The 13216-nt window shown below is 50.8% G+C and overlaps 1 protein-coding gene across 1 annotated transcript in view; it reads right to left on the bottom strand.

Moving 5' to 3' along the window:
* Positions 1–10901, bottom strand: part of Cers4 (ceramide synthase 4) — a 30682-nt gene extending 19781 nt beyond the window's left edge. Inside the window, exon 1 of the mRNA XM_020182661.2 lies at positions 10761–10901. The gene's annotated coding sequence lies outside the window, so the exon portion shown is untranslated. The remainder of the gene's footprint in view (positions 1–10760) is intronic.
* Positions 10902–13216: the final 2315 nt, after the last annotated feature.

Genomic DNA, 13216 nt, shown 5'->3' with positions numbered 1-13216 from the left:
GCTGGATTATAGGCATGAGCCACCAGAATCCAGCTAAAATTTTTTTTAATTAAATAAAATGTAAAATTCAGTTCCTCAGTTGCACCAGCAGTACGTGTATACAGAAATGCCACTTGTGGCTAACTGTATTGGGCAGGGGAGATACGGAACATTTCCATCATGGCAGGATGGAGTAGTACCACTCCAGAGAATGAACAAAACCAGGAGAAGCTGAAGTGTCTATACCTGAAACAAATGAATGGTACTAGTGAGCTTCTCAATTTTTATTGATTTTCTTTTTTTTTTTTCAGTAATACTGGAGTTTGAACTCAGGGCTTCATGCTTGCTAGGCAGGCACTCTTATCACTTGACCCACTCTGTTGCCCTTTCAAGATGGGTTTTTTTTTTTTTTTTTTTTTTGAGATAGGGTCTCTTGAATTATTTGCCTGGGGAGCTCTGCCTCCTGAATAGCTGAGATTATAGGTGTGAGCCACCTATGCCCAGCTTTTATTGCTGTTTTTCAGAGATAGAATCTAGCTTGAAGAGTAAGAGCACAAAGTTCAAAGAGGCCAGTTAAGAGGCAGAGGTAGGAGGATAGGAGGCAGGAGTAGGAGGATCACAGTCTGAGGTGGGCCCTGGGCAAAAGTACAAGACCCATTTGAAAAACAAGCTAAAAGAAAAAATGACTGGGGATATTGCTCAAGTGGTATAGCACTTGCCTAGCAAGCATAAGGCCTTCAGTTCAATCCAGTACTGTATTAAAAAACAAAACAAAACAAAAAAATAAACTCTGGTCTCCAATAGCTAAGAGAATTACACCAAAATTTCATCTGAAATTTAAAAAAACATCACTGTGGTATATATTTTGTGTGTGTGTGTATTTTGTTGGTGGTGTTTCGTTTTGGAGATAGAGTCTCACTCACTCTGTAGCCCAGGCTGGCCTGGAACTCATCATCCAGGCTGGCCTGGAGACAATCATCCTGTCTCCTCCTTTTTCAGCCTCCTGAATGCTGGGATTGCAAGTGTGATCTACCACACCTGACTCTCTCTTTTTTTTTTTTTTTTTTGGTGGTACTGGGGCTTGAACCCAGGACCTCCCACATGCTGAACAAGTGCTCTACGTTGAGTCATACCCCTGCACTGATTTTCTAAATTTCTTGATGGCTACATATATACAGATAAACATGCAGAAAGAAGCTGTAAGAAGATAGTCAGTCCAATATATCATGAAGCTGGTGAGGGGAAGGGCAGGAGTCAGTGCAACTATTCTGTATTTTACTGGTTTTTGTTTGTTTTGTTTTGCTGTTGCTGGGGTTTGAACTCAAGACCTTGCACTTGCTATGCAGACACTCTATCACTCTGCCAGCCCTTTTGTGTTGGTTATTTTTGCGATAGGGTCTCACTTTATGCCAGGGGCTGGCCTGGCCAGTGATCCTATTTGTACTTTTCTGCGTGGTTGGGATGACAGACATGCACCATCACACCCAGTCATTGGTTGAGATAGGGTCTCAAGAACACTGTCCAAACTGGTCTTTGATTACAATCCTCTGGATCTCCCCCTCTGGAGTAGGTAAGATTACAGGCTTGACCCACAACATCCAGCTCAGGGTAACTTTTTATTTTAATTTGAATCAATTAATTAATTAATTTTTTAGTGGTCATGGTCAATTTGGTCTAACATCTGCCCCTTCTCCCACCAGTTGCCGCCCCTGGGTGACAGCTGTCCTGGAAGCTGTTTCAGGAAGCACAAAGTGAGCCATACCCCAAGGCTCCGATGGTCAGCAGCCCTGGTGCCACGTTGGTACTGTCTACTGGATGCCTGCTCAGGAGCGGGCCCGCCTCCTTACACTGGAAATGTCACACTCTGAGGAAGACGCTGTTTAACGGTCCCCTTAACAAGGTGAATCATCCACCCCAGCTGGTAAATGGCTGGCTTGGAATATGGCCCTACTAGGCATTCCAGAAGGACAAGAGCTCAGAGCATCTAGGCACATGGTAGTGTCAGTGTCCTTGGAAAGCAGGACTTTCATGTTTCTACCCCACCCTAACAATTTTGGCCTTTGCTTGGGTCATCAATGACAGGTTTCCCCACAATGGCCAGTCCCAAGGGCCAATCCAGGTATCTGTGACCCTCCTCCTAAGGCATCCATCCCCTGTCCAGGAACCATTATCTTCTTGTTCACCTCCTATCTGCTGTTTTGTGTTCTGCTTATAATTCAGGCTGGTTTTTCTCTCCTTTCACCCTACACCATGCCAGTCCTGGACCCTCTCTTGCTATCTACTCCCTCTGAGAAATCTCACCCACTCAGAAGCCATGACCAGCACATCCACACTACAGACTTCCAAATTTCTGTTACTCCTCAGATCTGTCTCTTCCAATGCCACCAGGCTGTTCCGTGCTCAGACAGGTCACACCAAGTCCTACCCCCACCACTAAACCTGCTTTCTTTGCCTCCCAAGGCTGCTTAACCAAGAACCTACCATCCACCACATCTTTAGAGGACAGGAATCTGACTCATTCCATACCCTCCCGATGCAACCACTCACCAGGTCTGGTGATTATGCCCATCTCCCCATAACTGCCCTTCCTCTGCCCAAGTCCCACGACCATGGTCTCTTTCTAAATATTTTTTTTGCGGGGGGGGGGCAGTACTGGGGTTTGAACCAGGGACCTTGTAATTCCTAGGCAGGAGAACCAAGATCTCTTGGATGGAATCATTGTGGCAGCCTCTGCCCTGGTCTCTCTGCTTCCAATCTTGCCCCAGTCATTTTCTCCCATGTTGGCATCCAGGCCATCTTTTCTAACTGGCCTTGCATTGTGTACCCCAGCCCACCTCTGGGCCGTCACACATGCTGCTTTGCCATACCAGGAATGCAGCCTCTTCTGCCCATCAAACTCCACTTCTACACAACTCTTCCTTCTGGACACTCCTTCTAGGAGGCCCTGTTGTTGTCCCTGGACCATACTAGAGACCTTCCTACCCCTTTTTTCTCAGAACTTTTGAGGTGAGCAACTGTCTACCTTCCCCCATAGCTGAGAGGGGCTGGCCTGACCTCTCTATGCCTGGGAGCTGTCCACCAAAAATATGAAAAAAATGAAAGGTAAAAGTGAGGCCCAGGCACCAGGACCCCAGACAACAGTTGAGCCTCAATTTCAGGCCCTCCCACTACCCCATCACCATTTTTTATCCATGCTTCTTCCATCTGCTCTAATACACACCCACCACTCTACTTCAAAAAGCTCATATTTTTTTCTCCTGAGTATACATAACAAGCTGGGTATGGTGACACATGCCTATAGTCCCAGCTATTCAGGAGGCTGAGGCAGGAAGATGTTTTGAGCCCAGGAGTTTGAGGTCAATCTGGGCCATATAGTGAGACCCTCATCCCAAGGAAAAAAAAAAAAAGAAAAAGAATAAAAAAGGAAATATCCATAACATTTTGGTCAGTGACAAGACTACATGTATGACAGCGGTCCTGTGAGATTGTAACGGAGGTGAAAATTCCTCTTAGCTAGTGACTTTGTAGCCATCGTAATATGGCAGCATAATGCATTACTCATGTATCTGTGGTGATGCTGGTGTAAAATCTACTGTACTCCCAGCCTTATAAAAGTATAATATACACGTTACAGATGGTACATAATACTTGATAACTGCTATGGTTTGAATCTTAAATGTTAAAAGCTTGGTCCTCAGTTTGGGCCTATTGGGAGATGGTGGGACCTTTAAGAGGTGGGGCCTAGGACTGGGGGTGTGGCTCAAGTGGTAGAGTGCCCTTGCAAGTTCAAGGCCCCAGAGTGCATTCCTCAGCTACACACACACACACACACACACACACACACACACACACACACACACACACGAGGACAGCTGGTGGCTCAAGCCTGTAATCCTAGCTACTTAGGATGCAGAGATCTGGAGGATCAGGTCCAAGGCCAGGCCAGCCTGGGCAACTAATTTAAAAGACTATCTCAACGACACCCAATGCAAAAAAGGGCTGGCAGAGTGGCTCAAGTGGTACAGCGCCTGCCTAGCAAGTGCCAGGCCCTGATATGGACTTGGGATGTCACAGACTTTGAAGAAAGGACTGACCTTGTAAGTCATCCCATGGCTGGCTTCTTGGAAGAGACAGAAGACAGGGGACAGGTCTGAGATGCTGACCAGGTGGATTCAAGGGTAGGAACTGTATGTTTTGGGGGGCCAGGATTGATCTGGGATCCACCTGCTTGAATAGGAACATGGGGCACACAGCCAAGGGTTAGAAGATGGTGAGGAAAGCCAGGTGGGCAAATTCTGGCCATGGAATTGTGAGATGATAGATCTGAGAGATAGGAGGAGTGACTGTGGGGAGGGGGAGAGGGGACATCCACTTGAACTGGCAAACCTGCCCTAATCCAAGGGGAGGAAGGAGTCAGCTTCCATCCTGCTGGGTGGCCTCAGAGAAGTGAGCCACTGTCCTACCATCTGGCTGTCTGCCGTGGTATTTTAAAGACACAGTAGCAACCACAACAGCCTTTGGGTCAGGAGAAGGAGGCAGAAATAGTGGAAGGGGCAATTCTGTGGGCACTCCTGCCTGGCACAGGGGCCCCCTGAATGTCTCAGTTTTTGAGGGAAGATACCACAGTCCCTTTAGGACTAGATGTGTTTGTAACATGCACAGAGGGAGGGCAGCAAAACAGAGGGGGACCTGCCCTGACTCATCATCTCTCAGCAGCCCAATCAATAGTGGCTCATAGTATAGTTAGTGTCCCTTCCCTTACTCAGTAGCAGCTCCCCTCCCCCAGGCTTCCATGTTTCCTGGCCTGGTGTTCAAGGTCCCCATGGTGACCTGGCCCTATCCCCTGCCTCATCCAATCATCCTGACTCCATGCTTCTCAGCTTGGATCCACACATAGATTCCTAGGTTCTATTCAAACTCAGAAACTTGCTCTAATATGATCCCAGAGTGACAGGCCTTTTCCTGGGCTGTTCCCAGTGTCTTCAGTCCCTGTGCACCATTCCAGCTACCTGATACTAGGCCTTCTGAACCTTCAGGTGACCAGCTTCACTGCTGCTGCTTCCCAGAAGCCTTCAGGACTCCAGGCTGGTTCCTAGAGTCTCCTCTTGTCTCCAGGGTCTGTGGGACCCTCCATTGGGCCAGGGTTGGGGCTCCAGGAGGGCAGTAAGCATGTCTGGTTCCTGTCGATGTCCCAGTTCTGACTTGGGCTCTGGCTCCAATGTCACTTTTTCACAAAGGCCCTGACTGCACAAAATAAAGCCACCTCATTCTTGTCATGATTCTGGTAAATTCTAACACTATGTGGAAAAGTCCTAACTGTCCTGCATCAGTGTGTGAGCTAAGGCTCTAGGAAACTGCAACAGAGTTGTCGTGTTGAGGGTGAGGTGCTTCTTTCATCTAGCAACTGGGGAAACTGAAGTGCAGTCACCCAAGGTCATAAAGGGAAATGGGGGAAAGCTGGGACTGAGTTTGCCTGTCCCCAGAACTTGTATGTATCCCCACCCCAGCCCAGTCTCTCAGGCTGTATACAGAAGTACCCAGATGGCTGTCATTTTATAAACATTTATTTGGCATCACTGGGTGCCAGGGGCTGAGCTAGCCCCAGAATTTCAGCAGGGAGCTGGGCAGACAAGCATTCCTACATTAGGAATGGATGCTCAGGAAAGGATATGGGGAGACACACAGTATGTATTTTGTTGATTAGTTTGTTTCATTGTGACTGGCAGTGACTTGGAGGCTGCGATTTGAAAGTGTTAAGGAAAGTTTCCTTGAGAAGGTAACGTTTGAATGTGGGAGAGGAGGGAGGAAGCCACGGGAAAAAGAGCATTCTAGTCAGAGCAAATAGCCCATGCAAAGGCAGGATCATGTGTGGGTCACAGAGATGCAGCTGGTGTGGCTGCAGCAGAGGGAAGAGTGGGAGGAAGGGAGAGTAGGGAGGTGACACCATCTATGTTGACCTGCCCTCACCAATATGAGACCCAGGGGCCAGCTTCTCTCTCCTCGGTCACTTTCTGTGTCCCCTGCCATCTCACAAGAGTCCAGGTGCTTGGTCTCTGCCAGGATCACAAAGCAGAGTCAGGGCCAATGGGCGCCTGCCCCCAATTTGGAGACAGACAGAGGGTACATCCCCCAGTCTGGTGCCCTGGCTCAGGAGAACCTCTGATCTCAGTTCCAGCATTTGGGGTCAAAATCCACTCAGTAAAGCCAGAGGGGGTTTGTAGAGGTGCCGAGGTCAGTGGTGGGAGTGTGTGTGGGATGACCAGGTTCTTGTCCACGTGGGGTGCAGGTGAAGGAGGGAGTCCTTTCTCCTCTGTCTGGGAAGGGGATGATTGCAGGCTGGTGGCTGGGTCATCCTCAAGACCAGTCAGGCCTGTCATCCTTGTATACCCAGGACTTTTGTCACCTGTCATCCAGTTCTGTACCCTGCCTCCTCTTCCTTCTCCTTCTCTTCCCTGCCCTTCATCCCTTGGTCTCCGTACCCTTCCACCCTTTCCTAGGGTGGGGGAGGAGACTGGGCCCTTCCAGGATGCTCCCCACTCAGCTGAGACCTCCATGTACACAAGAAGAGTAGAAGCCTAGATCCCAGTGGAAAATGGAGTGACCCGCTCCTCCCTCCTTCAGGGTGGATGGCCAGGGTACCCAGTGGACAAAGTAACAAAGCAAAAGCAATAGGGCCCAACAACCTCTCACCTCTTAAGGAAGGACCTTGCAGGGTTTCCTTGGCTTGGGCTTGGGGTCCCTGAGGACCCCCAGGCTCTCCATCTGTTTGTCTCTGTACTCTCCCCCTTGCTCACTCTGCTGTAATCATACCTGCCTCCTTGTTGTACCTCTAGTACTTCAAGCTTCTTATGGTCTCAGGGCATTTGTACTGCTGCTCTCTCTCTCTCTCTCTGGAATGGCTTCTCCAGATGACCACTTGTCCCTGTCACTGTCCTCTCTTTCCTCCATTCCCCAAGAACATCAGTTCCACAAGGCTTCATGTTGTTACTGTCAGTCCCCACTACCTCCGAGCACAGGTACTTTATATGAGTGTGCCAAATGAACAAATAACCAACACACAGACTAGGCGGGAGGAAGGTGGGGCCAGGCACAAAGAAGAGACTCTGGATCAAAATATGGCCTCAGGAGTTTAGGAATTTAGGAAGGGGTGGGAAGGGAAAGCAGAGTTGAGCTCCAGCTGATTCAGCATTGCATGGGTTTTTTTTTTGGTGAGACTGGGGTTTGAACTCACAGCTTCACACTTGCGAAGCGGTATTTTACCACTTGAACCACACCTCCTAGTCCATTTTGCAGATGAGGGTCTTATGAACTAATTTCCTGGGCTGGCCTCCAACAGTGATCCTCTCTACTTCAGCCTCCCAGGTAGCTAGGATTACAGGTGTGAGCCATGGCACCTGGCTAAACAGCATCATATTAACAAAAGTATTGAGTCTAGACTGAGGGAGGAGAAAGGCTTTTTTTATGCTACTCTGGTCAGAGTCAGAGGCTGGGTCTGAAAGGGATAGTTAAGGGGGAGGGAATGAAGAAAAACCCCTGCTGAAGGCTGGGGGTATGGCTCAAGTTGTAGAGCTCCTGCTTTGCAGCTGTGATGCCTAGTTCAAACCCCAGTACCGCCCAAAACAAAAAACAAAAATTCCATGTAATTCTAAAGTTTTGGACTGGGGCATGGTGCAAGCAATTCAGAGACACAGGCGACCCATTCCTCCTTGTTCATTTTTATTTTATTCATTTATTATTTATTTTGTGGTGTTGGGGATGGAACCCAGAGTTTCATGCATGGTAGGCAAGCATTCTACCACTGAGCTACACCTCCAGCCTTCCTGGCCCCATTGAAGCCCTAGGGTTCTTGGCTCCTGTCTTGCCACCTCCACTATATTGTCTCCCAAGCCATTTCCTGTCTTGCTACTTCGGTGTCAAATGGCATCACAAGTTGTAGATGCGGGGGAGAGAGAGCTGACTTGCACCTGAACTTGCTCTTCATGAGTGGCTGCCCATTCCCCATCCCAGCCCTTCATATCCATTCAAGATCCACTCATTTCCCACCTATCTACACCTCCACTTGGTCCAGACCCCCATCACCTGGACTAGTATAGTCACCTCCATCCTGGTCTCCTGGCTCCTGCCCTTACCCCATGGTTTATTCCCTGGGCTCAGAATGACCTCTAAGTGCCCTGCTGGCTCTGTCCAGCCTGCTCTGCTCTCTTCTGGAACTCTCAGCTCTGGCTTCATAGTTCTTACACAACTGTGCTAGGTACTTCTCCAAGCACCCAGAAGTGGCCTCAGGGTCTTTACACCTGCTGCTCCTGCCTGGAATGCCCAGTTCATTCCTACTCATCCTTAGCAACCCAGGGAACTGACACCTCCTCTAGGAGGCCTTCCCTAACCCTCCCTGGACCCAGCCAGGTGACTCTTTTGGGCTCTCCCAACCTTCCCCAGTCATGGGCTCTGCATATTTCTGTTTTGTTTTGTTTTGTTTTGTCGGTACTGGGGTCTGATCTCAGGGCCTCATGCTTGCCGGGCAGGTGCTCTACCACTTGAGCCACTCCACTAGCCCTTTTTTGTGTTGGGGATTTTTGAGATAGGGTTTCACAAACTATTTGCCCAAGGCTGACTTTGAACCTTAATCCTGATCTCTTCCTTTGGGGTAGCTAGGATTACAGGTGTGAGCCACCAGCACAGGCATATTTCTGTGATATTTTAATAGCCTCAGTTGACCAGATGCTTATTACCAGCAGGACATTGTGCTCTGTTCTTTACCTATGCAGTGGTAAATGCTGTCATTTCCATTATACAGGTGGAGAAACTGAAGCAGCAAGAGGAGGTAAAGTCACTAGCCTGAGGGCTGCTAAACTCAAACTGGCAGGACAGGGTTGGGGGCAGGTACAAGTCCAGACAGCAGGCAGAGGGCAGCCTGGGGTGCCCTGATAAGAGGGGAGCGCTCCCCCTGGTGCCTGCCTTCCTGTGTCATCCCACCGGTTAGAGGAAGGGACCTTGGCCCACTCCTCCTACCATCTATAGTCAGCGTAGAGGCTCCTGAGCCAGTGTTCACTCTGTGCCAGGCACTGGGCCAACCAAACACTCAACCTGTAGGATGGCCCTGGGGCAGAAGGCACAGTCTGTTCTGCATTTCTCAGATCAGAGAATAGAGGCGGCCAAGCCTTGAATGTCTCCTTCTCCCCATTCCCTCACAGGTGTGGGTGTCACAGAGATCTGTCAAGCTCTTTTCTAGCAGTGACTTCCTTTGACTCATTAACACTCCCAGGGACAGATCCGACCTACCCATTTTACAGGTGGGAACACTCAAGCCCAGAAACCTCTCCCGAGGCCACAAGGCCAGTCTGATGACCAGGGCTCTTTGCTATGTCCACTGCCTCTTCTCTCCCCATTGGAGACACACTGAGAGTGGGTAAGCTGAGAAGGTCAGCAAAGAGGATGCCGTTTCTCCCCTACAGTCTGGCTGGCCCTCCTGGACCCAGGTGCTGAGTAAAGCTCCCAGACCCCCTACCCACTCCCTTATATATTACAGCATCTGCACCTGGGAAGAGACCAGATGTGAACGTCAAGGGCTTTCAAGGCAACTCCACAGTCCAGCATTCCTAGCTGGGAGGGTCCCATCCAATGGGTCCAGGTAGCTGCAGTGAGGACCATTCTGGCCTCTGCACTTAGATGTCTAAGGCTTTGCCCTGGCTCACACTAGGGTCTTGGGGAGCCTCTCCCTCCACCCCCCCCCCCCGTTCCCTACCCTGTGTGTGTGTGTGTGTGCTCCCTAAATCATCCCACCCCAGCAATAAAAGGCCCGTACATACTTCTGTCTGCCCTGCTCAGAAATCTCCATGCTTGTTGTTGCACTTCCAAGAGGATGTTGCTCTCTTTGGTCAAAATGAATTTGTAATATCATACTTGCCAGTCCAGTCCAAGCCAGAAGCCTCCTCCCAGGTCTCTTCCCAGCCCTTCTACACAAGCAGGCTCAGGATCTTTTTCTTAAGACACAACCTGATCATGTTACTTGTTTGTTCCAAGCCTTCCTGGTACCCGCATCCCTGAGAATGGAATCCGGGCCTCCTCATCACTTTCCAAGCTGTGGCCAACCTCTCCCCATCTCCCATCCTCCCTCTCTGCACTCCTGGTACATTGGCCTCTTTTTTCTGCTCTGTAAACACACCCGGGCTGGGCCCCTTCCCAGAGACCTTGTATCTGGAAGGCCTAGAAAGCTATCTCTGGTCCAAACGGGCCAGATTGGCACGTTTTTCTGCGAATTCCTCCCTGGTCTCTCGCAGCCTTCCCCCAGTTCCCTGTATTCGTCTTCCCCGCACAGGCTGGATTGATGCGATTCTCTTTTACACGACTCTCAGAAGCCGTCAAGGCGGCTGGGCTGTGGGCTCCGAGGCCAGGGCCCTGCTGTGTCCTGGCACCCACTGGGCGCTCCGCACCGATTTTTCAGTGACCGGCAGCCACTTCATGGCTCTCTGCCCGGTCACACATCCGGATTCCCCCGCCTCACCGGGCCACGATGCACCCCCCTCACTCCACCCCACCCCGCGCTCCCGCCCGTTTTGCAGCTGAGTCCTCCAGCACCCGCGCCCTCGGAGAAGCGGGGCTCTCTTGGGGAGGTGGCCAGGGCCCCAGACCAGATGGCAAGCCCCAAGAGGCAATCGCGGGTGTGGTGACAGAGGACCCAGGGGCAGCGTTTGAGGGCCGGGCCCGCCATGCCGCGGAGGCGGGGTTGGGGCTGGGGCCTGCGGCGAGGGTGGCATTCGGGGTGGCGCAGGACGCCCGCTTACCTAGGCGCGCAGGCGGCCGGGCACACTGAGGGCGGCGGCGGGGAGGCTGGCGGCGGACCAGGGGAAGCAGCCCGCCCGAAGCAGCAGGGATCTGCTCTCTGCAGGGCCTCAGCCCTGAGCCAAGCAAGGAGGGCGGGAGGGGGGCTCGGGGCGTGGCCTGGGCGGGGCGTGGGCGGGGTCATCACCGCGCTCGGGCCCCCTCAGCGCGAGCCACCTCTTCCCGGACCCCCGCCCCACGCAAGGTGGCCCCGCCCCCAGCCCCGCCCCGCTGCTCGCTTGGCCGGAGTCCAGCAGTACGTTTCGGGTCTGCGCTTTCTCTCTCACCTTTTAACCCCAGCAGCAATCGCCGCGCACTCTATCCCACCCTTGCTTCACCTTGTCCGCTTTAGGTCCCCGAGACCCCCTCCCAGGTTCCCTTTTGTGACCAGGATGCACTGGCTCGCCTATCCACTCTGCTGTGTTTTGCAAAGGAGACCTGAACCCAGCAGCACGTGGGGTGTCCTGAGTCTGGGGACCTGCTTGCGGGTCAGGCTAGCCCAGGACTTGGCTGGGTGCAATCTGGAGCCATCAGCAAGATTGGGAGGCGGGAGGGAATCCGGCAAATGCTGTGGTTTGGGGTGCAGGGGTCAGGCAGCAGAGCTGGGGAGATGAAGCCAGGAGATAGGCCGGTGCTTCCTCTGTTTGGCCTAGGGTGACAAAGAAAGAGGCTGGGGTTCCCTTGACCTGGTGGAACCAGGTTGAGAACAATCCTAGGCCAGGCACTAGTTATTTGAAGGGACTTCTAACCATCTGTCTGCCACCTTTGGACAATACAGAAGTTTGACCCAAGACTCTGCAGGAATTTTGGACCTTCCTGGATCAGCTTCCCAGTGCATGAGAGGCTTAAATTCACTTACATGGGAATGGGGAGGGTTAGAAGGCCAGGTATCAGACTTCCTGACCTTTGCACTGGTCAGTCCCTCAGCTAGACGCTAGCAAAAAGAGCATCCTCCCCCATCAAGCCTCCTGTGAGGGAAGGCCAGGGCCTGGCTGGCCTGGAGGAGGGGGAGATCCTCTCTGCCTCCTGGTCCCACAGTCCTTCACACCCTTGATGATCCTGTAATCAATTGTGGAATTAGAAGATAAGATTGAGGGAACTGATAAGCTACAAGATGAGTGATCAAGTGAGGACCTTTTTGTGTCTTTATTCCTCCTGTCCTGGCTCCAGCCTCATTGGCCTTGTCCAAGCCCTAAACCATCTCAGCCTGGCCTGGAGGCTAGACCCTTGGACAATGGAGCCTGTGTTGGGTGGAATAATGACCACTCAACTATGAACACACATCCTAACCTCTGAAATCTGTAAATATGTTATTTCACATGGCAAAAGAGACTTTGCAGATGGGGATAAGACTCTTCAGATAGCACATGATTCTGGATTATCTGGGTGGCACGATGTCACCATCAGGTCCTCATCAAGGGAGGCAGGAGGTCAGAGGCAGAGAGAATGGGAGAGCTGCCCTGCTGGCTCTAAGAAGGAGGAGGGGGCCTCTAGATGCGGGAACATCTAGATGCAGGACACTGATTCTCCCTGGAGGCCCCATGGGGAACCCTGTAGATATTACCAGAAAGCTGGTCCCCTGGCCTCAATGCCAATTTACGAATTATGGATCTGGGGCTTGAGGAAAAGGAAATAAGATTTATTACTTGTCAGATGAAGAAGAGGATGGGGAAAGTCAACCTCTCAAAGCTGTGTTGTGCCACTTCTGAGAGAAAATGTCTGCTTTTTAAAGGGGAGTTCGGGGGCTCAGTTTGAGTATGTGACAAAACACAAGTCCCAAAAGGTTGGCTATCATCTCCTGATGTACTGGCACTTTGAAGAGCATCTTCAAAGCTCTTTGTCAGGCTGGCAGAGTGGCTCAAGTGGTAAGAGCACCTGCCTAGCATGTGTGAGGACTTGAGTTCAAGCCCCAGTGCTGCCAAAAAATAAAATAAAATGAAAAGCCCTGTAATTCAACAAAAAACTTTATAGAAATAAAAATATTTGAAACTACATTTTTTAAAAAAAAAGCTCTTTGTCTTAGTTGGTAGGTTTACTTCTTCTTGGTGGTCAGAGAGAGAAGGGGAGAAGATTGCCTGGTTCAGTTGAAGACTAAAGACTGTTAACCTTGGTCTCCCCAGCATGTGGAGGAAAGAGAGAGAGAGAGAGAGAAGGGGGAAAATGTCAGTTTGAATACAAGAAGGGGGAAAATGTCAGTTTGAATACAAGCAGAGTAAACTGGCCAGTGTGCAAGTTGTCCATACCAAAAGTTTTTTTTTTTCCTTTTTTAGTCCTGGTCACATTTTCTCCACTGTCAACTTGTTCCTTCCATCTCTATAGAAAAGGAACACCACAATCATTGAACTTCTCCCTGCCTTTAGTTAATTCCTGAGCCCAAGTAAGTAGTCAGTGTTCCTCAGCAAAAGCAGCTTTTAACTAC

This window comes from Castor canadensis, chromosome 14 (assembly GCF_047511655.1).
Source record: "Castor canadensis chromosome 14, mCasCan1.hap1v2, whole genome shotgun sequence".
In the NCBI taxonomy this organism is placed as follows: Eukaryota; Metazoa; Chordata; class Mammalia; order Rodentia; family Castoridae; genus Castor; species Castor canadensis.
This window is presented reverse-complemented; position numbering and strand designations above follow the sequence as displayed.